The sequence below is a fragment of the Falco biarmicus genome, chromosome 14, assembly GCF_023638135.1.
Source record: "Falco biarmicus isolate bFalBia1 chromosome 14, bFalBia1.pri, whole genome shotgun sequence".
NCBI lineage: Eukaryota > Metazoa > Chordata > Aves > Falconiformes > Falconidae > Falco > Falco biarmicus.
This window is the reverse complement of record NC_079301.1, coordinates 21,750,544-21,775,355: the sequence shown is the minus strand read 5'-3', so window position 1 is coordinate 21,775,355 and position 24,812 is coordinate 21,750,544. Positions and strand designations below refer to the sequence as shown.

Genomic DNA, 24,812 nt, shown 5'->3' with positions numbered 1-24,812 from the left:
TTTTTGTTTTGATTCTATATTGTTCTAAGTTAAATAGTAGGAAAAGAGAAATCTCTGCCACCATAACATTCTCTTATAGGTCTATTCATTATAGATCCTGAGAGGAAACTGAGAGTTCCCCTGGACAATGGTCTGATATACAAACGAGCATACATTAACTTTCTGTGGTTGTATAGTTCATTTTGACTGCATTTCCTTCACAATCTTAGGAACATGCATTCAGGCATAATTTGGTTTGTTGTCTTCCTCTGCCTTGAACTGCTGTCTTGTTAGACATAGTGCACGTCAAGCAGCCTCTCTGCAGCAGAGGCCTGAAGTGGAAGCGCTTCAGGCAGAAGTGGTGGTGCACTGAGGGATGGTTTTGGAGTGAGTGGGAGGGCCAGGAGCAGAGGAGACCCAGCCAGGACTGCAGGGCTTCAGCTCAGCGGCTGGGGGATGCCAGGGCAGCTGCTGGCCAGATGCCATGCTCCGAACCAACAGGGATGTCGGGTGCGTTGGACATACGCCATGATGTTTGAGTAACTCAGCTCCAGTTCCATGTCCTTTGACAAGCACATCTGCAATGGCTTTGGCAGCACTAACCCAGAACAGGGGCTGCAGCAGGGTATGATACAGAATCTCTGGATGGCAAATGGCTGAAGCCATTACAGCTGGTTCACTGCACTAATTAGTGTGGAGGCTTTGCTCGGGATCACGGCTCAGTTGCTGCGTGAATGGCACTCTTTGGTTTGTAGATACGCACTCAAAGCTCTTGGCAGTGCATTCCTCTCTGCAGCACAGGTATGTTTCCTGCCTTTGTGCCTCTGCTCTTCTGTAAATCAGGGAGATCAGCACTTTGCTTCCTCCCTGGAGGGATGGGGCGATAGAAGTTTTGAAGAGAAAAGGCAGTTCAGGAACTGCAGTAGATTTGCTTCACCTTTCACTTCCATCCCCAGAGAAAAAGCCATTCGAAGCCACAAGGATATTGAGGCATTGAAGGCTGTAAGGATTAGGACTGGGATACTGTGATAGGCTTGGCCTGAACTATCAGAAAAGAATCTCTCTCCTGTCCTCCAGACAGACTTCTATAGCAGTTGGGTTTGGCTGTTGCTCTTTCGTGCTGATGTGTCATATTCTCACTTACTTTGCATGGGAACAGAGCCAAGCAGATGCAAAAGATTAGAGACTAGATCAGTCATTGTTACCCTGCCTTCTGTAAACAGCTTTGCACAGTCTGAAGAATGTGACACCTGCTTCTGAAATGCTGCCTGTCCTATCCAAAAGGTGTGTCTGACACACCACTCCCTGCTAATGCTGGCTTGCAGAGCCTGCTTCCACCTCCTGGGTACCACCATGGGCATGGCAGTGACGCGCAGGGCTTGCAGGGCTACAGTTTTCTTTGAATTTCTTTTAACGCAGTTTCTTTTTAAGTCTCTTGGGCCCACACATATGCAGTAGGTTGCTAGTTTCCTTGGAGGAATAATGAAGTGTACGTGTGCACACACACACAGATGCACATGCACACATGCATAGGTGCAAATGGACGCAGTGTCACTGCAATTGCAACTACATTCCAAAAAGCCTCTTGGTTTTCATTCTGACTGTGTCTTCTGGCACACAGAAATTTGCAAAGCTAATTTTCAGCCCCTGTCTAATGGATTCCCCTGCTGAGTGTCTGTTGCAGTTTAAGGATTCCAGATTGAGAGTTTGTTCTTGTCTCCCCTGTGCACATCTATGTTGGAGGTGCTTCTTGGAGAGCTGGTTAATGAGCCTGGAGTGTGAGCAAGTGTTTGTGCTGATGTTCAGGAGGAATTTCCCCTCCTCCTTGGAGGAAGGTAGCCCTCACACTCTTATAGGCCATTTGTTTTCTTACTGCTTTCACCCCAGTAGAAATAAGGTTATTATAGGTATCAGACTGCACAAGGGAATATTTGATTTATCAAAGTTGAGAAGCAAAAGGAAAAATCCCTCTCACTAGGAGCTCACTTGTACTGGTACTTGTGTGCTTTTAGGGAGGAGGAAAGAGCTGCAGTCGAGCAGCATTCAGCCAGGGTTCAAAATACACTGTTGTGCTCTATTTCCTCCTTGCCCTGCCTGCTTGCCCCACTGGCCACCCACAAAGGAGAGGACACTGCCTTCCACACCAGACATTTACTAGTGCCAGCTCCTTCTAGCTCCTGTAGAAACCAAAGACAGCCTTTCCCTGGATGATCCTCCAGCTCAGCACAGAACTCGGAGCCAATTTACTTGAGCTCTAATTCCTGCCGTGCTGCAGGCTTCCTGTATGACCTTAAGATACTTATCTGTCTTCAGTTACCAGCCGTATATAATAGCAATTACTTACCAACTTCACAAACACATTGCAAGGTTAAATCCCTTTGTAAGCCACCTTGCAACTAATCTTAGAAATGCAGACTCTGATGATTATTATTATTGCCATTCTGGCGCTGTCCTTTCTCAACCATGGATGTTTTGCTATGATATCTGCACCCACCCAAACCTACAGCTAAGGTTTAAGTATCACTTTCCACAAAAGATTTTCTCATTTTGGGGCACAAGAGACTGAATCTTCACCTGCAAAGGCCCTCAGAGGGTGGGCATGGCCATGCAGAAAACAATGGATGAATGGGAGACACACACACAAACAAGACAACCCACTTCAGGCACCTTCTCATACCTGGATACCAAACCTCTAGTGCTTACTTTAATATTTGTTAAGAATTTGTCCTGAGGAAGGGTGGGAAGGGGGCAAAAAGAAACGCTGTTCCTCTTTGGAAAGTGTTTTGTTTTTTTCCAAGCAGCTGACCAGCCAGATCTTTTAAGTATTTACCGTAAGTACACATCTCTGTCTCCAGCAGGTACAAGGACATCTCTGCTGGGGCATCTTGGTAGGGCAGAAGCCAACAGGACAAAAGGAGCCCAGGTGGGGTCGGTGTTGGACCTGTGTAGGGTTAGGATTAGGGTCAGGATTGGCGTTAGGAGAGAGTTCACAGCCCGAGTGTGAGTGGAGTTGTGAAGGGGCTGCCAAAGGAAGAAGGGGGCTGTGAGTCTCTGGGAATGAAGTGAGCAGGACACAGCAGAGACAGGAGTCTATAGTGCAGGAGGATGGCCCAGGAACCACAATGTCTCACTGAAGCTCTGTGTGGTGGTTTCTGGAGGGTGAGGGGGGTACCCGGGTGTGCTGGCCATGCCTAGCATGAGGGAGAATTCTGCCTCACAGAAGGACTGTCACAGACACCTCTCAGTGTTGAAAGACCAGGGGCCGGATGGGTTTATTGATGGTGGTCATCATGAATTCCGCACTTACCCTGTAGCAAAGTATGTTTGTGAAGCCAGCCCGGAAGGGCTCCTGAACGCTTACCACTCATTCAGCCACTGCTTTGGGTATACGTGACCAATAATCTGTCTCTCTTCATGTGCAGTTAAGCCATCTAAAAAAGATCAAATTATTGAAGAGTTAGAAAATTGATCTTTACATCCAGGCTCAGCTAGAATTACAATTGCCTAATCTCTCACCAAGCGGTTTCTCTCACTTGAAAGGGAACAACATAAATGAGTTTTCACTGGAATATGCTACCCTGGCATTTTAATTAAGATGAATATATATAGGTAAAACAAAATACCTGGGCATTATCAGTTTTCATGGCTACTACTCTGTTTTTCAGCTGGGTCAATCCATTTGCTGTGTGAACTGCAGTGCTAAGGGTACGGTATCTTTGTGCTCAAGCGCAACATATTCCCAAGCATGTTGTCTTTGGCATGGCCAATATTTTATCTGCCAGAGCCAACATTAATGAAAAATTCCTGAAAAATTCCACATTCAACACAGCAACACTCTGATGGGAATAACATTCTCTTCTGACCTTGTTCAAAAGCAGATATTGAACAGGATACAAAATAGGGAGGTATTCCTGAACCCCCCTACCCAGGACTTCAGGCACTTTGTACCAAGTTTGTGATGCTTGCCTGCCTTTAAAAGTGGTATCAACACCATCAGGTTGTGTACTGCCCATAGTACCTGCATCCAAAATCAGCATTTCTCCGAATAGACATGCATGCAGTCAGAAACACTGGCTTGGTGAAACTAAGAACTGCCTTCTAGGTTTGTTGCACAACAGTCTCATCTCCTTTAAAGAGTCAGAGTGATACAGCAACTTTATAATTAGAACTTGTCCGCATGGGAGTGGGTTTCCCCTTCTGGGACAACACTGGCGAAGTCCTGAGTCTTTTTGACATGGGGGGTAGGAAGATTTGTGATCCACTACAGTCAACATTAGCCGTCGGACAGTCTGGAAAACTAAGGGCAAGAAATAAATCTGTGAAATAAAAGCCTGGTCAGTCATGAGTAAGGTGGCCTTAAATCACTGTAATTGACTGCAAAGTAACAGCACAGGGAAATGGAATGGACGGGTTTATTTTGATTTGCATGAACTGAATTCACGCAGCTAGGCGTTTCCCTTAGGAGTGCAGAGTATCATGTACTTCTGTTGTAGGCAGGCTAGTACTAGATGTTAGCTGGCATATGGGCTGTGCCACAGTGAAATAGCTGACTTGAACAAGAGAAGAGCCACCCTGAACTTCTCCTTCAGCCCCTTCACTTGAGCCTTGCAGAGCCAGACCATACTTCCTGCCCTGGAAAGGCTTCTCATCAAGGCAGTTGCTGTGGTGTGGGCAGGACAGGCAAGCCAGAACTGTGGGAATTGTGGAAGATCCCCACATAGGAAAGAGAGGCCATTATCAGAAGACCTTGCAACAAAGCTCAGAGAGGCGTGCTGGATTTATTCACATAGTGCAGATCACTCAGTAAGTGGGGAAATAAGTGAGCTTGTTAACAAGCAATGAAAAACCCACGTATCCAGCCTCTCTACACACTGTCCCTTTGTGCTACATGCACGCTTTGTGGGCCAGAACACAGAGGGCAAAGGAAAATCAAGGTTTACAACTAAACAGGCATCCAAATTCAGCTTATTATATGCACATCCACACCTGACAAAAGGCAGGGCAAACAGTGTAATTTATTCCCTACCCCCCCACTGTCGTCAGAGTCCATGACGGTGTCTACTATCAACAACTGTCTGTCATGCCCTAGAGACAGGAGAAAGCCTGACAGTACACAGATAAGAGCAGGTGCTAATTTGATGCTGTGGTCCAGCACACAGACACAATGCTGTGCAAATGCTCCAGTTTCAGCCCCTGGAAGGTCCTCTCTTGCCAAATTCTCCCCTCTTTTGGAAACTTTAAATGGCAGTTGCTCAGTCACCAGCGAGAGCACATAACGTTCCTCCTGTGTAGACAAGATCTTTGATGTACTCGTGCTTTTGAGCTGCCACCTTTATTTCAGTTTTGAAGGGGATGTAAAGGGAGGGACAGGTTCTTGCCAATCACAGGCTTGCCTAAATATTTATCTCTGCTAAAAAAGGTTTAGTTTCTGGATTTAGCCCATGGTTGATTCTGATGAGAGACATCAAACACAATATACATGAATCATGGACAGCACATCTGGCATTGCCTGTGTGCTGTAGGAATATAAATAAAAGAGCTAGTAAACTCCAGCTGGTGAGTTATTTGTACTGCAACAAAGCTGTCAGCTTTCTAATATCACCACCCAGTGAGAAGAGGGTGCCATGAATCACTTGGGGCTGCTCTGTGGTCCCCCGTTGGCATGCGTCTTTCGTTTTGCATGAGAGGACTCAAAAGCAAAGGATCATAAACTTTTTTTTTTTTAATTATTTGCAAGAGTGCCGAAAAGAGTGTCGGGCCAAGCCAGCAGTGCTGCCAATATTTAGACCATTTCTTCAACACGATGATATTTTATATTTGGAAGTATCTGATACAAATGTTCTTTTCCTGGAAAGATTCCTTCTCCTGCCTGCCTCCCCCACCTCCCCCAGACTGCTGGTGCCAATATTTCTGTTGCAACTTCCTTGCTTCCAGCCATTTCCTACTATAGATTTCCCTCGCCTCTCTCCTGGAGCTGATGGTCCAGGTTGCACCCTGCATTGTTCTGCTGGCCTGGAAGGAGGCAAATGTCAGTGCCTGATTCAGCTGCCTACGCAGAGGCACCCAGTGCTGCTAAGGATGTTGGTGTGTAACCCTGTAGGCTTCTAGCTCATACTATGGAAAGGCACAAGCATCGCAGAGATGCTGTGTATCTGCCAGCCCCAGGAGGATGTCCCAGATAGCCACGTGAACCCCTGATCTTCTCCTTTACAGTGTGAGCAGAACACATTTCAGTGCTGCAAGGCCTGGTGGGTACAGGGAACAGCCAGAGCTCTTGACCCATGTGCAAGTGGGGCGTTTAAGTACATGCTGCATCTCATTCCTTTCCATCCTCCCATCCAAGGGGAGCACGGCTTTCTGAATTCAGTGTCCATTAGTGCCTTCTACTCCATTGATCTGCAAACTGAGAAGTACAACCTTTAGGTGGGCAAAATTTGGCACGGAGACATGAACAGAAGCCTTGGAGCTAAGGGTTAAAAAAATTGCAGTGCCCGAAGAGCAATTTTGATCACTTTAAACAAAATCATCATGGAGAGCAACCATGGAGAAAGACTTATCAGATTACTTCCCTGATTAGCCCAGGACACCAATTTTAGGTACTGTAAAAACAGTGGAGGTCAAATTTACTATGGAGGGCAAAGACCAGTGATTCACTTTTCCTTATTCTTTATAGTCACTTTTCACCTTGAAGAACAAAAGGGCCTAAAGTCAGTGAATGTTTGTTCTTGAGTCTTGCCAAAGGTGGTTGCTTTTTTTTTTTTTTTGCTTTTTTCTTAATAAACCACCATTAAAATCTGGGCCCATTGCCTTGACAAAAGAAAAGAATATATTTGTGTATACTTAAGAGACGGGAAAGAGACTGTGCGCCGGGCCTAGTCACAGATAAAGGAATTCCGGACATTATTCCTTGTGCTCCTAGGGGTTGTGACATAGGATTTCCTTTCAAAGTGGTAAATAGCCCTACAGTTGTACAACAGGGTGGGGTGATCACTGGTTTCTTTAAAACAAGGAGAGATGAAAGCACATTGTGAGAAGAAAGATGGACTGGGTACATGTGCGCAATGAAGCCCTGTGAACGGGGGTGAGGGGTGCAGATTCACTCCCCTCCAAAGCACCACCTCAAAGACCCCATGGTTTAGAGGTGCTACCAGCTGATCTCTGCTTTGGGAAGTATAGCTCATGTCACTTCGAAATAGATTTAACTCTTAAGATGGAGCCAAAATCCAGGGGCTTGTCAGCACCTTCCTTGTTCCTCCTAGATCTGTGGGAGATGGATGGAACTTGTGGGGAAACAGGTTCATCTTGGGGTGACTTTTGATGTTTCCTGCCCGCTCTCCAAGCCAGATGGCCTCTCGCTGTGCACTGTGGAACACTGACTGCCCGTCCCGGGCTGGTATGGGAACAGACAGGGTGCGAAGGTGGGACACCATAGCTGGGAGCTTCAGGAGGAACCTCACTGTGTTTTGGAACAAGGACCAATCAAGGTCTTTTGTAGCTGAAAGTACCTTCCTCTCTTTTGCTGAATCCTGCACAGGGTTGGGATGAGCAGCCTTTTCTTCTAAGAAAACAGAAGAGCTAAAGCTGCAGATTTTATCCTGTTTTCATTTTAAATAAAAAAACCATTCAACTTTGTACTTGGATTACTTTTTCTGTTGGACTTTGCATTAAGGACTCACCAAAGTGCACTGATTTTGCAGTGTCGAGGGAAGCTGGAATGGGGGAGTAACGTGAATCGCTTGATGAGGGAGAAAAGAACATCAAGCTGACTTTATATTTGGATCTGAATACAAAAAGATTTCCTTTCCTCCCTCTTCCTGTGGCTGTCCTGGAGGGTCAGCAAAGACTGCAGATCCTAACCTCACACAGGGCTTAATGAGAAGGGGAAAGAAGATTTGCATATTACTATTCTCCATATCCTCGGGACTGAGGTCTTCAATAATAAATGTTCATTTAAGGAATCATCAGTGGAACAGATAAATTAACATCTTGCAGAAACTTGCAAATGGAATGCTCCTACACGAGCCTTCTTATCGCCTTCTATTTTATTGCTAGACATCTGAATTACAACCCTAAAATCCTTCTGCTGTGTTAACACACCTGCAGATTTATTTTCCCTTTAAACTACAATGAGATCTCATGTCAGTATAGGAAGGCACATGACAAAATTGTAAAATCCAGCTTGTAAACTTCATGCAAAGTAGGAACATCTAAGAGGCTGAACTGCTGCTTCCAGTGCAAGAGCCAGTTTGGATCTCCTGCAGAGGATCTTGTTTCCACAAGTAAGTAAGATGCCCAGGAAGGGCTAGAAGGATTGAAGTCGTAGCTGCATCCAGTCCTTACTGCAACCCATTGGCTTAAGAGATTGTGTCAAGAGGATCTAAGTCCATACAGGACACATGGAAGATTCTAACCAAGTTTGGAACAGGACACTTCAAGGGAAAAATGACAAATTTTCCCTCTTTGTCCTTGACTGCTTCCTAAGGTGGTGCATTTTTCTGAGAACTGGGGAAAAGAGAAAGTTCCCTTGTTCATTGGCACAACAAAACAGCACATCTTCTACAGTAACTGTATGGCTGGTCTAAGGAACAACAAGGACAGGTAGCCAAATGAATCACACAGAGATCTACTCATGCACACGCGTTTTCAGAGAGTAAACAGGTCATGCTTAGCCCTGTTAACTCACAAGCATGCCAGGCTGTACAGCCCACATTGCTGCTCACGTGTATTTGGGGAGATCAGGAGAAAATCAGTTGGTGCAGAGCAGTAAAACTGATCTGGATCAGGCCCTGGGATTGCACCCAGACATCAGCACTTCTGCTGCATGGGTGTGGGCTGTACGGCAGCCACATGTCAGGAGAGCACCGTCACACTTGTGTGTATTGGATCTTGTTTTCTGAACCCCATAATAGAACACTGAATCATGCTTTTTTGATATCCTGGTAAATCACATTAAATCTCTTAAGATGAACTGTATTTTCATGGCCAAAAGCCAAGCAAACAAAACTCACTGAAAAATGAACACAGAGAGCCCTTTTAGAAGGATTTTTAAGAAGCTAAACAGATCTAATACTTGGTTTAGGACTTGTAATTTTAAAATAGCTCAAATAAATTAAGAATACCAAAACAGATCGGTTGTCCTTCTTCCCAGTGGTGGTGTGAGGACAGGAGAGTTTCTTTTTCGTCACAGTGGAAACTGCCCCTTAACTACAGCCCATTGCCCAGTGTCACCATCTCTTTATCTTGGACTGGGAGGTGGAGTCAGCCTGGGCTAGGAGGACTGTTCCCCTCGACAGACATTCATATCAACACAACAGCTCTTGTGAATACGGTTTGCAGGATTGGTACTTGGCATACAGCTCTTTTTACTGTCAAACAATATTTTTTTTTCTCCCAAAGCTGCTTACATGCTATGACCTTGCACTAAAGCCCAAATGAAATGCCTCACAATTTTCCTAAATACTATCTTTATTCATATGGCTCCTGTATGAACCACTGCTATGCAGTTAATGCTGTGCAGTTGTTTCTACCCTAAGACCTTTTAGCCAAGGGTTTACAATTTGGCATCTGAGGTCTCAGCCTGAAAATTCATCTTTGTTTTTCTAGTCTCCCCAAGAGTCTGTTTTAAATTGATATAAACATTTCGATAGCTTAAGAGTGCAAAAAATGGTCAGTCTCCCTTTCCAGCTGGAAAACAAGCATGTTTCTTTGAGTCAAAGTATTGCATGTTGTTGGCTAGACTAGCAGCTGGTCTCATCTTGGCTTGGTTGTGCAGATCCAGGCATCTGCGTAACCTTATGGCACATCCAGAAAAAAAAAATTAAAAAAACACCTTTACTTGACTGTGCAATATTGTTTCTCTGTAGTGGGCATGGGTCCCCCCTCTTCCCCTGACACACGTCATGCACAAATACCCCCATATTCTGCAAGAGATGCTAGGAACCTGTTGGTTTTCTTCAGCATGCAGAGAAATCCCTCAGTAACATAGCTCACATCTGCCAGACCAAAATTCATATGCTGTACTAAAAATTTACTGACTAATCAAGACAAGAGGGAACAGACCTCTGAAAGAAGCAAGCAAGGACCCCAGCAAATGCTTGCTCTACCTCGATAAGCTGCTTGCTTATGCTGCAGCGTCTCAGATCTGGATTTCATTACTGGGGTTAGTTCCCTGAAATCTTAGTGCAGCAAATCAAGTCTGTATGTGTGGATTCAGGATGGGAAGGAACGTTATTAATTGCCTGCATGCATTTGCATTATTCTTTCATCTCCCACCTTGGTACTTTTCTCCTCCTGAATCCAAATGGTGACATTTTTCTTTCCTGGTCACATAAAGTTTTCACTTTGCTTTCATTCAGTGCTTACTTAACTTTGGTGATTCTCTTTTCTCTTAGTCATTTTCATATAGTTCTCTATTTCTTACCAAGGCTTCTTACCTCCACAGGAGGTAGTCAGGAGAGAGCTCCAAACCCAGGAGCTGCTTTCCTCAATTACTTTTAGTTTGTGGATTTTGTTAACTATCCAGCACAAGAACTAATTTTATTGTTCAAAGGGCAACCACAAGTTTTGTCTGTCTATAGGAACTGCAATAAGCTCTTGGGCTGAAGAGGTGAGACTCTTAGGAAAAGGGAAGAGTGGTGTGCCTCTTTCTGCTCTGTTTGAAATCAATAGTAAAAAGAGAAGCAGTTAGGGGTTTTATAACAAAACAGCTTTGCATTAGAAAATTACACTGTGGCAAAATTCTGTGTAGAAAGTGGCTGGGTTAGATGCAGTTTTCCAGGAAAGGTTCTCCAGCCAGGATGGTGTTTCTGGTCACAACCCAATGATGCCATGACCTTGTCATTGAGACGCATGCGTAGGATGCTGGAGACACTACGTTCCTTGGTGGAATAAAGCCTCTGAATCTGTGTCTCCCACTACCGGGGGCTGCCCTAAATATCTGGCTATTTTTAGATGAGTCTCTTTCTGTGGCTGCTTTTCATAATAAGAAAAACCTTTGAAGGATTTGTGTTTTATCCCTATGCACAACAGGAATTAAAATAAATAAATAGATTTGAAATATTTAGACATGAAGAGAGAAGAATTTCCTGCCCAGCTTTTGCTAAGCAGCGTACGTGGCTTTAATGCAAACTGGGTCTGCTCCTGGGTACCCAGCAATGTTTTCTTTTCTTGGAAATGACTGTGGTAAAGCACTTTTAAAAGCAGGACCCCACAAAGCAGATCTGCTGTTTCCAAGGTCACTGTGCAATCATCTCCCCCACGCCATAGTTTTTCCAGATGAACTGATTTGCTGCAGCCTAACCAACCTCTAAGAGAAAGCATCTAGCTCAGGGGCTGCAGCATCATGGAGGATACAGCCAGCAGCAGGGCAGCAAGGTGAAGGTGGCCTCTAAGTGTCTGATGCCCTGCAAAGCTCCTCAGAGTAAATCCAGAAGTCAGGATCTGGCACTAAAGTAGCAAGCTTAGCTCTGTGCATACACCTGGTATGTCACCCACCTGCTGCCCCTTCTCTGGGCTTATGGGAGGCTGCGCCCAGACACCAGCGACTGCTTTTCCTCTGAACCTTCGCAGGTCAAGCGAGCTAATGGGGAAACCTGCAGGGGATCGAAGAAGCGACTTTTGTCAACAGGCAGCCATGCTATGTAGACTTGATAAATATGTGCAGTGCTAATTCGAAGCAGATTCCTGCTTTGCCACAAGCAGAATTCCTCCAAACCCTGCCATCAAAAACATTATGTCACAGCTGCGGAGAAGCCTAACAAACACAGGAGAAGTTGGGGTCATGTCAGGGTAACAGTGCGGTGGAGGCTGTAAGGAAGTGATTGAAGCCCTGTTCCATGGCCTGATGGGGTTTGTCATTAAGAAGGATTTCACAAGTGATTTGCAGCCAATTCCCTGGGTCCGATTGGTACTTTCCAGCTTAATGCAAACCAGTGAGGAAACCAGCTTCCAGACCTAGTTAGGCCAAACTACCCAGGGAGGTTGCAGGCAAGAGACAACATAACATCGCCCGGGGCTGCGGAAATGCAACTGAAACTGGGATTGGTTTGTAAGGAGATCATTAGGTTCTCTCTCCCCATCTCCAGCAAACAGCTTTTATCTTGTCTCCCAAAATAGCAACCTCCCATCCTTCAAAACAAACCAAAAAAAAAGCAAAAACCTCTTGAGACAGGCACACAGACAAAGCCGACAGAAGTGGAACACAAATCTGATCGAAAACAGATTCCAGCGTCAAGTCCAAAGCTGGTTTCAGCCCATTTCTTCTTAATGGGTAAAGTTAAGAAACTGAGAAAGCAAAGTAATTACCCACCCATCAGATTTTACTGACACTAAGCCTCTACACATTTCTGACACACACAATTCCTGCAATTTGATCAAATCCATCTCTGTTTAGTGCGGCACATCAATTGAGTTGATCTTGGGAGGCTTTGGCTCATTTGCTTCTAGATTTACAGCTCAAGGAAAAATGATAAAACAATGCTAACTGGGGTGGGCTTTTGTTCCGCTTCACTCCGACCATCCACCTTCCCTGTTCTGACTTCATCTCCATCCCTCTCGTGGCCTTCCCTTGGCCTGCTCCTTCTGCAGGTCAGTGATTCATCACACAGGAGGACACAGATGTTCTTTACAAAGAAGTGTTTCCATGCAAGCTGATATTTTTCCTAGAAAAGAGGGCTGGGGATGAGGAATGAGATGGGGAGGAAGAATTTACTACCTCAAAAGGCCTGAGAGTGTGTATTGCCCAGTTTCCAGTAGAGTTTGTATGATGGTGCCTGTACGACACACCAGCAGCCCTAGGGAGCAGGGCTGACTGCCGGATTCACACCCGCGAGGCTCCGAGTAGGAAACCTTGGGGCATGTGGCCTGAGAAAAGAGGCAGTCTCCCTGAGCAGCTGATCCATATGGATTTGGTGGTCCGCAGCCAGTCATTGTGCTTGATGGCTGTACTAGGATTTAGCTATGAAGCACGCAGAGGTTGTTTTGCAAGCTGCCCTCTTACCATTCAGTAGAACCTCATCCAAATTCCTCTGTCAGCCCTTGCATTTCTTGGAAAACAGCCATGGTCCTCTTCTGAGGTCTGGTTCGTGGACGCTTTTGATTCCAAAGCGAGAATTCCCACTCTGCCTTTGAATCTCAGCAGTGAGGAGGTAGCGCCAAAGAAGTTTGGAAAGGGAAGAGACCAGTACCCAGGTCAGGCCCTGGTAGGCCACTTCAGTGCAGCATCACGACCCTAATTCTGCCTGAATGTGGTAGCTGAAGCTCTTAGAGATTATTTCATGTAGGTCACCGGCAAATGTTTTCTGAAGGACATCTCCTAGCGCTTCATCTCGTCTAATTTTAAATATCCCTAAAGATAGGGCTGGCATCATTGCTTCCTTTGGGAGATGAATTACACAGGCTGATATAACTCAACCTTGGGAAGATTTTCTTTTCTCTCCCTAGACTCCTACCAGTTACAACAGAAAAAGCTGCCCTTGGTATCAGATCTCCCATGATTCCAACCTCTCCTGTCAAGCACTCCAATTTACAAAAATTAATTATGGTGCATCTAAAGGCCCCGTTACAGTGTGCTATGCAAGAAAGTAGAATCAAATCTATCAAAAGGGCTCTGGTCTTCAGGTTAAACAGTGTGGCAAATAACCAGATTAGCAGCAAAAGGGATGTAGTTTTAAACCACACTGACATTCCACTTGAGATATGGAAAACTGGCAGACCACTCATATGACAGTGAGGCAAAACTGTCTATGCAAGCATCCTTGACACCTGAGATGTCAGAGCCGAGCTACAAAACCAAGACCTGGTTGCATATATTTAGTATCTTAACTGTTCCCTTCCTGAGATCTGGGCTACTGATTGTTGGCTGAGTATCAAAGAACACAGAAAAAACGATACTCTAAGATAATGAGCAGCAACATGCAAGTAAACTCATGCTTTCTTAAACACAAACAGCTCTGTGGCGTTGAAGTATTTTTGTCTTAAGTGGAGCTGAGACACCAGCTTCGATGTAGGGACAAGCTGCCTTGTTCTTTGGCTTGCGAGCCACTGGAGAGGCTTCCTTCCTTCCTGAGCTCTGGATGCACTGAAGGCCCACGCCAGTGTGTTTAGGAACATGTTGGTCTCATCTAGACAGTTTTCACCAAACCAAAACAAATGAAGGGCTGCGTTAGTTTCCCTCTTAAGCCTCCTCCAGCTCTACCGACTCAAATCACTGCAAACAAATCATTTCCGTGAACAAAGATTTCCGGGAGGAAAGACAGGACTCAGAGCGGATCCACATGGCATATGCTGATAATTCCCACCAGTTGGGCTTAAAACATCTTTTATAAGATCTTATAAAGGTCATTCTGTACTGTTCAGTGCTTAAGGACATCATACAGCTAGTTTGGGGGTTTTCCCAACAGCCTCACGGACAAGTGGCTAATGAAGCAAGAAGAGAGACTGGGGAGTCACCAATTTAGTCTGCGGATGGTAGAGGAGGGATGTGAGTGAGCATCTTCCTCTCATTTGATACACACAGGCAGAGGCTGAATGCTGGCAGAGACCGTATGACGCTTTCAAAGAAACATGCTTTTTGCCAAACCAGAGTTTCAGGGATTTCATAACTTCTCTTCTTCACCGGTCATTTTAATGTCTGTGTCTCAAGGGTATCCATCTTACTTTTTTCCAATGTCTTTTACTTAGGATGAATTCTCATCATATTTTAGAGTCAAAGGAGTAGTCTGACATACAGAAGAGTAATTTAATTGACTTAGTAGTTTGAAATACTGTGTCACTTGTTAATGTTACCTTATGTTACGTGCAAAACTTCTCTGCTAATGCATGTTCTGGCTAAGAACTTAAATAGCCAGGCTAGGTGAATTTCAAAGTTATCATCCCTCAACAGCTATGTAAATTTATGTATATATGGCAAGTGGAATTGTATTTTGGGTTAATACTGGTCAGTGCTTTAATTTGTGTGGTATGGCCAAGTGAAACTTAATTTCCCAACCTCTTTAACTTGAGGAACTTTCATTTTCATCTGCTTGCTTTTAATTCATGCGAGTGTTATTTTCCAAGCCCTCATGGTACCAAAGCTGTTGCTCAGAAACAAGTCTGTCTGCTTTAAATTATTATTGAAAATTTTTTCATAATTATACTTTAAAGATGATGAGATTTGTGGTTCTAGCAGTACAGTCTGGGTGCCTGTACAACCAGATAACCAGAACAGATTTTCCACACGTGTGAAACTAGCATTATTTTATCGAATTCTGGCAAAAATTTCATTTTACCACTGACGGTCATTCCTGATACGAACTTTTATGGAAACCTGAGGGAAATCTCGCCTTAATATTTTGTGTTGCCAGCTTTAAGTCTGACCTCTACTGGCAGCTGGGACGAAGTATAGGCTGATGTATGTACGGGCTATGCATTGCTTTCTAACCACTGAACTAAGGGCAACTTCTCGCCTACAGAAAAATAAACCTCACTGCATTCTCCCTGTCTCCTGCCTTGTGACCAGACTGACCTGCGTGCCACTTTAACATCGCCTCGGTGCACCATGTTCCCTCTACAAGAAGTGCCAGGGTGGTGTAGGACACACTCTATGTATTTCCAGCCTGCCAAGAAGTGTGCAATTGTGGTGTGATTACCAAGTTAAAAAATCACCGTATCATATCCACACAGAAAAGAAAATGATGGGGTTTTTTTTGATCTTATGGCTCTTGTCACTTCAACAGGAAAAGATAAGAAAAGTATAAAACTGTATGGAAGAGAAGACCTGTTGAAAAAGTCTCTACTACTGCTCTAACTTAAGAAAAAAGTCCATTCTCCTTAACGAAATATCCAGACTGAAGCAGCTTTACTCTCATTCTGAGTACAGGCAGCCCCTTTATCCCAGGTTAAAAGTCCAGTATAAATGTTAGAACTGGGTAGGAACAAGAGAGAAATCACTCTTGCATCAATAGAGATTTACTACTTGTTTTTTTCATGAGAGGTCCTGGCTCATATCAAGATGGATTTCAATAGTGGCTGATTCTTTCTGTGCACATGAGCAGGTTGGGGAATAGTTCTTGGAATAGAGTTTGCACAACAATCGCTTTCATTATTTGCAGCTGTACAGAACATGTAAGTTTGAAAGAAATATAGAGGTGCCAAATTCAATCCCATTGATGTGTGAGCGAACACGGTGTTTAGTGCTGCGCTGTGACACACATGAAGTCTGAATTACTGCTGTTGACTTTTCAGCCTTATATGTCACCTTCGATAAATGAGAGAATCTGCTGATAGCTACTTAAAATAATAAAGTAATTTAGTTTTAAGAGTTTTAAAACATTCCTTCCTTAGCATCCGAAACTTTCTAAGTAACTACTCACCGCATACAAATGACCCTGCATAGAGCAATTCTGGTTAGATTAAAGGGAACTGAACGTAGGGGTTTGACAAGCTGGAATCATGACTCGATCCATGGTTTACTGTCTGTAGCTATGAGGAACTGCTGGGCTGACATGCAATAAAAATACCCAGCTATCTGTCCGTCAAGACAGAAATACGCTCCCAGGAGTTCACCTGTGGTGACAATTCTGAGTTGACGCAGGGACACAGGGGAGCCTGGAAAGGACCCAGCGGAGGCAGACCCAGCTGGCCTCCTGCCTTCCCATTTTCCCACCCGGTGCTCTGCAGAAAGGGCAGAAATCTTGGCAAGACTCACTTCCAGATAAATGCAATATTATATCTGAAGACTGAGTGGCAGTTGAGTCCTCCGGGAGGGGTGAAGGGCAGGCAGGCGGTGTGCTGTGGTGGGCTGCAGTGAGAACAGACGGTGAACCCCGGGGCCAGAGCCACCCCCAGAGGGGAATGTCAGGCTCTTGCAGGGGCTGCTCCCCGTGGTGGTTCATCTGGAGACCACTGTGTGCCCTTCTTCCTCTTCTCACTCGCAGCCTTTTCTGAAGAATGTGCCCTCTCCTCAGGATGGTCAAGTCAAGGAAGAATGAAAGCTATGTCTGGAGCGCCTATGAAGTAATCCTGTCTGGGAATCATTGGAAACACTTGCATCTGCAGCCCTAAAGCTTTTCTCAGGAGGCCACATTGGAGGAGAGGCAAAGACAGTTTCATACCTCACATTTTTTTTTATTCCCTTCCCCCCCCCCCCGCAAGTCTTTAGCACATAGTGTGTTCTCTTTTTTGTGTGTGTCTCGTTCCCACTGGGTCTGCATATTTGCTAATCATGGAGATACGCCAGGTCTTCTCTTTCCCAGAGGAATTGCCATAGTTTGGATCAAGAAATGACAACATTCCCAGCCTTTTTTCCATTGACATGAGATTACTGCGTTTCCTAAATACTTCAAACTGTGCTTGAGTGCATGGCAGATGATTGCAGATGTTGCCACCTCTTTTCCCAGATTTCATGTTTATTTTATGGCTGTAGATCTAAGTTCTCAACTTGTCACCCAGTTACAAAGAAAGGACATGTCCCCTCACTACATAACTCAACATAAGCACAGGGTGGTGATATCTCTGTCATTCTTTAGGACTCCACACTCTGCAGTGTCAGAGGGGAAACAATGGCTCTGATTAATGAGCTGCTGCCGCCAGAGACCAAACAATTTTGACCTAGAGCTGCTTTCTGTGACCTCTTCCCATAAATCTGCAGCTGATACAGTGATCCATATCATGGGCCGCCAAGAAAGCACATGGCATTGCACGTTCAGGGAGTTGCCTTTGAGCAGGTGTAGTGGAACTCCAAAGGTTATGTTTTGATTACAGAAAAACAGGGAAAAGTTCCTGTGAATTGACACAGGGGTTTTGAAGCTTCAGCACACAAAGCAAGAAGGTGGCCTTGCTGAAGAGTTTTTGCTGATTACAGGAGGAAACCAGAGTGACCCTGTGCCGCTTCACCAGGAAATGCTGATGCATCTGTGGGTGAGGAAAAGCCTGGGAGGAACAAATCCCAAAGGCCAGGCCAATGTCTTATCTTATCTTTAAACACTTGCTCTACTTAGCAGTTGTTTTTACTGTGCTGTTGTTGATGTCCCCTCAGCTTGAGACTAATGATTGAGTTTTTTGTTGTTGTCACTAGGATCATTTACTCCCGAACTACTGTCTCTGGCTGAACTACATCAAACTTCTATTTGCAGCAGGCAGAGAAGGAGAATGGGTGTGAACTACTCCCCTTGCTCGTGAGTCAGCTAAACAAATACTGGCTTCTCTGGCTTGGAAAATTAAGGAAAACACGAACGAAGCCTGTTGCTTTGCCAGCAGATGCTCTCGAGTTAACACTAGCATTCAAATATCCTGAAAGAATCTTAGCCATCTCTCCCAATGAGTTTGCGATTATTAATTTAAGTTTGGATGAACCTCTTCAGCTTCTGTAGGAATGGAAGCTCTGGCTCTGGCCTGCAGGTTGCTAGTTCTGTGCCCACACACAGCATTTCTGTTGCAGGACCACTCTGGAGGATTCCTGGTTATTTCTAGGTGGAAAACAACAGGAATGGAAGCTTCTTGTAACCACTCCCCTCAAACAAAAAAATTCAAAAATCTTTAAAAGTTACTGAACCATTTTCCATGAAAATCATTCTGCTTGAATAGCAGCAGCGTAGGCAAGGGAGACAATTTTGGCAAAAGATAGTGATCGGTATTCAAGGCACCCTGGGGCCCACTGCATGTGGGCTCTTCACTCTTTGCTTTTCTCACCTAGATGATGTGTTGGGTTTGCAAGAGCCAGCAGAGGAGCACCCTTTAGCATGCTGAGACCAGTTTCCAGGTGAACCCTGCGCTCTACTCATGCCCCTGTCGCTGAGGCTGGGTGAGGCGGGGAGCACTCACAGCATCCAGCAGTCCCACGGGTGGGCTTCCCAGCTGGCAGGAGAAGACGGTGGGTTGGTCAATGGCCAAGTGCCATTGAGGTCCTGGTCCCAGGGCAGTGCCTGGAGAAGCAAGCTGCATACAGATCATGAGCTGTGCTTTCCTGGTGGATCCGCAGCCCATTTCCTCTGCACTTCCCAGAGACAGGCTTTTCAGGGAGATCTTGGGTATCTTAATCATCTGTTCTCTTTGTCTTTCACCCTCCAGTTGGGAGAGCTGCCACATGTCTATGTTTTGGATTCCTCAGCAAAGGTGGTGGAACTGTCTTATTTTACTTTGCCCGCTGTTTTGGGGAAATAATTCTTGATCTTGCAATTACCTTGGAAGTTTCATGTAACTTAGATACCCAGTCTGAGCACACAGAGAATAGCTTGGCCACCAGCCTCCAGCACATGGAGCATTTGTGAAAGTGACATTGCTGCCTCGTGTGAGACTAGGACTGAGACAGGGTGTAAACTTCATGTCCTCCTCTTGGAAAAGCAGTTCAGCAGGGAATAAAGCAGTAACCTACAGGGGTTCAGCCTGATGAGGAAGTCACAGCCCCCCTACGTTAAGTGCTGTAGAGGTGTGTAGGAAAAGATGAAGGTTTTATATCTTTACAGACAAGTTAAATTATTATCCTTGATACACACATGGAGTATTGAGGCTTAAGAGAGCAAATAACCTGATCAAAACCAACTCCCTGAGCAAATCAGGAGAGAAATGAAATGGGAGAGAGGCAATCAAACCACATTAGGTCTAGAGGGTAAGTTACTCTCAAACAGCCCTTTCTGACCTACACATTCCCCAGCTGCAGCCCATCACGGGGGCCTTTGACCTCTATGCTGACTGGGTACCCATCAGGTGGCTTGAGACAGAGCTCACTAGCTGGCAGAAAAGAAGAAAATTGAGAGGTTTGTTCCTGACTTACAGTCAAGATATTCACCATAATAGCATCCCTTCTTCTTTGCTGGTAAAGACAATGCTAGGATTAATATTTCATCTAGAAAATTTAAAATTTTTAATAGAGAATATAAGACAGTTTATTAATGTCAATGCATGAGTCTAGTAGAATCAAAAATTGTATGTCCAAATTCACAATGAAAAGAAGGGGAGGGGAGGTTTTTTAGTTATTTGCAACTGTATTTTTAAGCCTTTAAAATAATAGAAAATTACTCAATTCTAACAAGTGAGAGCTGATTCCAGGAGCTGAAAATTTAATAAACGCACCAAATATTGCAAGGCGTGTGATACAATAATGCTGGTAGTACTGTCATGTCTTCTCTTTTCATAGGGGGTAACCTTAAAATAAATCCTAAAATGACTACAAGCCATTGGTTTAAACACACACAGCTTTTCAATGAATCCTTGAACTTTCTAATTCCAGTGAAAATAGGATTTCCTTGGGGATATAGTAATGAAAATACCCTTTGAAACAGGTACCTGTTCATTTTTCAGATGTGCTCACACTGTGTTTGTGATGAGGCAGCCTGGCACCTCAGAGGACAGCGCGGTGTCTGTCCTTCATGCCATTTACTGCTGCGGACACAAAGTCATTGGGAGACTGAGCTCACTGAGCTCACCAGTTTTCTGTGGCAGGCAGCATAGGTAACAGCTCCTCATCTGCATGATCCATGTTACTGGAGATTACTGGTGACCAGGGCCACGCGCACTGTTCGTACAGCCCCCATTGGTTCCACAGTGGTTTCAGAGCACAGATTATGCTCCCAAGCCAGGCTCGGACTCAGAAATGCTTTAAAGTAAGCATGGCTCACAAAAGTGTCTCCAATCTATTGCCAGCAATGAACACAACAGTTTTGAAATGCTGTGTATATGCTTCTCCCCTTCCCCCACTAAAATCAGCTTTAGAACTCCGACTTCCAGTCCTTTCTAATGGGACCTGATGTGTCCTAGGGCCCAGATCTACGCACAAGAGTGACTTTACACACATGAATAGTCCCTGGAGTTCAACCATGTGCAAAAAGCTATTTGTGTGCCCGAGTCATTGTGGAATCTGGGCCTTAGTCTAACCTGCTTCATTTAGCTGTCACCACAGTAGACTCCAGTTTGCCTAGCAATTATTTCTTTTGTCATCTGATGCAGAGGTTAGGTGCTCTTCGATACTGTTCTTTCAGCTTTCCCCTCGTCTGTGTGCTGCAGTGCCCAAAAGGGATACGTGGATGTCTTAATCAGATATCATATTGACGTTAGCTGTCACTATGTACGATACCTAGATACGTTCAATCTCACAAGCATTTGTGAGTGCTGCTTTGGGGCTAGCTACCAGGTAGTTACAGTGCCTAGAAGATGCTTGAAGGAAGGCTCTTACAGTAACAGGCAGAGATTAAAAATAGTTTTTATCCATGCTCACTGATGGTCCCAGCATGAACAATCAGGCATTTGCTTAGCGTGGGAGGGATCTCTCTCAGCCAAGTGAGATAGAGTTAGAAATCATCTGACAGATAGTTGAGGGATGTCACACATTACCCTCTGCCTGGAGATCCTCCCGTATATAATGTTGGCTGTGCTGCAAAATCAGATTATCCAGGGAAAACAGTTTTCAATATACTTTTCATCCCTGGATAATGTATCAGTCAACCTTTCACATTGCACTCCCAAGGATTTGTGCGGTTGTGCTACGTTTGGGGTTTTCACTGTCAAGAGCAGAATGGTAAAGTCTAAACTGAAGTAAGAATAAAGTCTCAGAATTATAAATGGTACAGTAAGGCCCTGGACAGAAGGTCTGTCCTGGCTTGGGGCTCTTTCTAGGGGCTCTCTTCAGCCTGGTGACGCTATGCTCTTCAGTCTTGCTTTGCTCAACTTGCATTGGCAACAAGTGATTAAGCACAGGAACCTAACATCAGATGTAACACATCACTTCCTAGGAGCAGCCTGTCTTTCTCCCTTGGTTTACAAAGCAGATGTTGTGCTAAGACCTGTTTGTAGCCCTGAAGGAGGCGACAGGTTCTCTGCTAATTCTGCAGTATTACCGACCTAGCATCTTATCCCAAACCATGCCAGAGGACCTAAGGCAGAATGCTGCACCAGGCTGCTCACCCAAGCCAGGCAGCAGTGTTGGCTTCCCCAGGAAAAGGGCAGGGACAGCTGTGGTACAGATGCTGCTTCCTGGGCCTTTGGACATCAGTCTGCAGACAGAGACTGCCTGGCAGTTTGTTCTCCGCACAGCTTTGCTATGGTAATGACATGGCTGGCGCGAGTACTTGTTTTTAATTTTATGACCCTTGTAGCCCTAGGGCAGGACCAAAATTATTTAGCAGAGAAGAGGAGAATGTTATTTTAGGAATGGACATCGTCATTTGAGCTGTGCAATCAGAGCACGTTAGCTTCAGCAGGACTCGGTCCAGCAGCATGCGTCTCCCACCCCACGCTGGGCAGGTTGGGTCCTGGGTTTATGGCGTACCACAGAGTATGACCCCAGAGAGTTCTTCAAGTCTGAGAGTTTTTCTATAAAGTGCAGAGCAACTGGGAAAAACTTTTGGAAAAGTGTGAGACATTTATTGATTAAAGCCATAAGGCTGAAAAGAAATACATTAAAATGGTGAGCACTCGCGTTCATGCTAAGAAGAAGGAAAAGCACTGTAATTGAGCTACATGGCATGTTTAAACTATGGTTTTCCATAGGATGCCAACACTGGGTTAACTTTGCCCTTCCCAGTACTAAATCGCACCTGCCTGTGTTTCACAACACCTGCAATCAAAAGCTTACCAGCAAGTAAGACGCCTGCACACAATGTCCCTGAAGACTCAGTCTTTGTACAAGCTAAACATTATCCACCTGCAACCCAGGCTGCCCTGGCACTGCTGGCTGCTGTGAATGACAATCCGAAACTAAACAAACGCTGGGGTGCAGGATGTGGAAAAGGAGGGTGTGCGCTGCTGAGCACGCAGCCTAGCAGCCTACGTGCCTGCTTCTTTCTGCAGGAGGTTGCTTGCAGCATCCTAACGCCTTCTTAAAGCCACGAGTCTCCTCAAATACATAAAACAAATATGAAAGTGGAGTAGATTGCTTTCTTCCCATCCAACATGCCCTGGGGCTGTCCCCAGCTTTGCCTCCAAAAAATGAGTGTCTAGCTTTGAAGGGACCATGGAAGGTTAAAAATTCTGTGAGGCATCATCCTGCCAGTTTTGGCATTTAGGCGTCCTGATGTAGCACAGCCTAACCTTTCCTCCCACTATTCTCTCAGGTTTGCCCTCAAACTTTTTTTTTTTTTTTTTTTCCTGAGTGAGTCCACTCAGCTTTGGTCTGGTGTGCTAGTAAGGGCACACGCTGTGTTTATATAAACCCTCTGTCACCTGCCAGCAGCGATCAAATGTGTATGTGGCAGAGGAATTTCTCCTCCTGTCCTCCATGGGGTAGAAAAGCACTGAAATTACACTTTGCTTATTCTTTTCTTCAGCTCCCAAAGCCAAAATAAACTTTGGGAAAGAAGTAGCTCAGGATAAACAGAATAATTGAAAAATACTTTTCTTTCTTTTAGCAAAACCAGTCTCAAATATTATAAAAGCCCAAGGACTGCATCGATCTCTGGTCACAACAGCAGCTCAGGTCTGTTGCCAGACGCCTGGCACTGCACTCCAGACCCCTCCAACCGTGTCACACTTGCTCATGAGAGGTAAAATTCAAGCCTGTTCAAAAGGCCAGCTCGAGACATCAGCTAAGCCTCCCTAAGCCCTAAGAACAACTGAAGGCACAAGAGGAAAGAAATAAAGGATTATTTCAAACCCCAGGATTTTCTAAGTCAAAGCAGCACCTGGCTGAAGTCACAGCACAAACAGCCCAGAGCAGACCGCGGTAGAAGCTGTGTCCTGGGAGAGCTACACAGGATCCAAACAGCCCTCAGCCAGCAAGTTAAATGACACTTGACAAACATATTCAAAGCTGTTGGCCGTTTTTTGGATTGTTTTTGCAAAGCTCAGCACACGGTCTTAAGAGACTGAAATACCTCAGCACCATGAAATAACACACGCCAAAAGCTCAGCCCATGCTCGGGGTGAACTGGTTGTTTCTAGAAACTGGAGGGGACTCAGAGGCAAGGGCAAGGGCATATTTGCCTGATAGTGTTCCCTCCTGCACTGTTTGGGGCTTTTTTCTGTAGATTCTTTGGTGAATGTGATGCTGCACCCTGCATGTTTTATCCTGAATGTGTTTAGGAATAACGATACTTCTTAAAAGGAACAGGGGAACTGCAGGGCCGGAACCCACTGGCTACTTTGCTTCCACAGCGTTACACGTTAATCGCAGAGTTTAGGTAGCGCCATGGTAAATACTGTCACACAGATCCACTGGAGAGAGTTTGGGTTGGCCAGACTCCAACGTTTTATTCTGCAAAGGACTTTGGAGATAGAGCTACAGTGTCATCAGTTATGCAAAACTGGGGTGGGGGTGGCGGTGTGCAGGGATATCTCTGGTGCTGAAGCAATGGCCAGAGGTCCATGGGAAGGGTCAGTACGCCTTCCAAGGGAGTCCAGCAACGTGCTGTCTGGGTAGCATCCCCTTTGGGAAGGATTCTGTGGTGCCATGAGCTTGGTTAGCCAGCCTACGCCGAGGTACTGATGGGGATTTGAATGGCTCATGGATGAAGCCAGACTCCCTGAAGTGGGAGTGATTCACTCTCCGCACTGAGGGAAAGTGCCAGGCTAAGAGCATTTTACTCAAATCCAACAAAAAAAGAAATGAGAGTTGGGAGGCAGGAAAACCACTGTTTCATCCAGTTGAAAAGTTAAACCCTAATATTTCTCTTTTTGCTAGATATGTTATCTTCACTATTCTGCTGAGAATAATGCCTCTGTTATAAGCCCAGCTAAAGATTTCTGGTTTATCAAGTTCAAGGCAAAGGAGAAGATATGGATTTGAAGAGCAGAAGGGGAAAGAAAACATACAGCTTTAATGTCAGAGCTTTGGAAATTGAGATACTTATCTAAGTCTGTTTTCTCCTTTCCTTGATTATGTTGCTTTGAATTTGGACAAGGAAACGAGCCCGGCCAACCTCACTTCT

At 45.0% G+C, this 24,812-nt stretch overlaps 1 protein-coding gene across 2 annotated transcripts in view; it reads left to right on the top strand.

The window, feature by feature from the left end:
• The window catches only part of LOC130158601 (vascular endothelial growth factor receptor kdr-like), a 141,977-nt gene that overhangs the window by 12,351 nt on the left and 104,814 nt on the right, over positions 1–24,812 (top strand). The window lies entirely within an intron of this gene.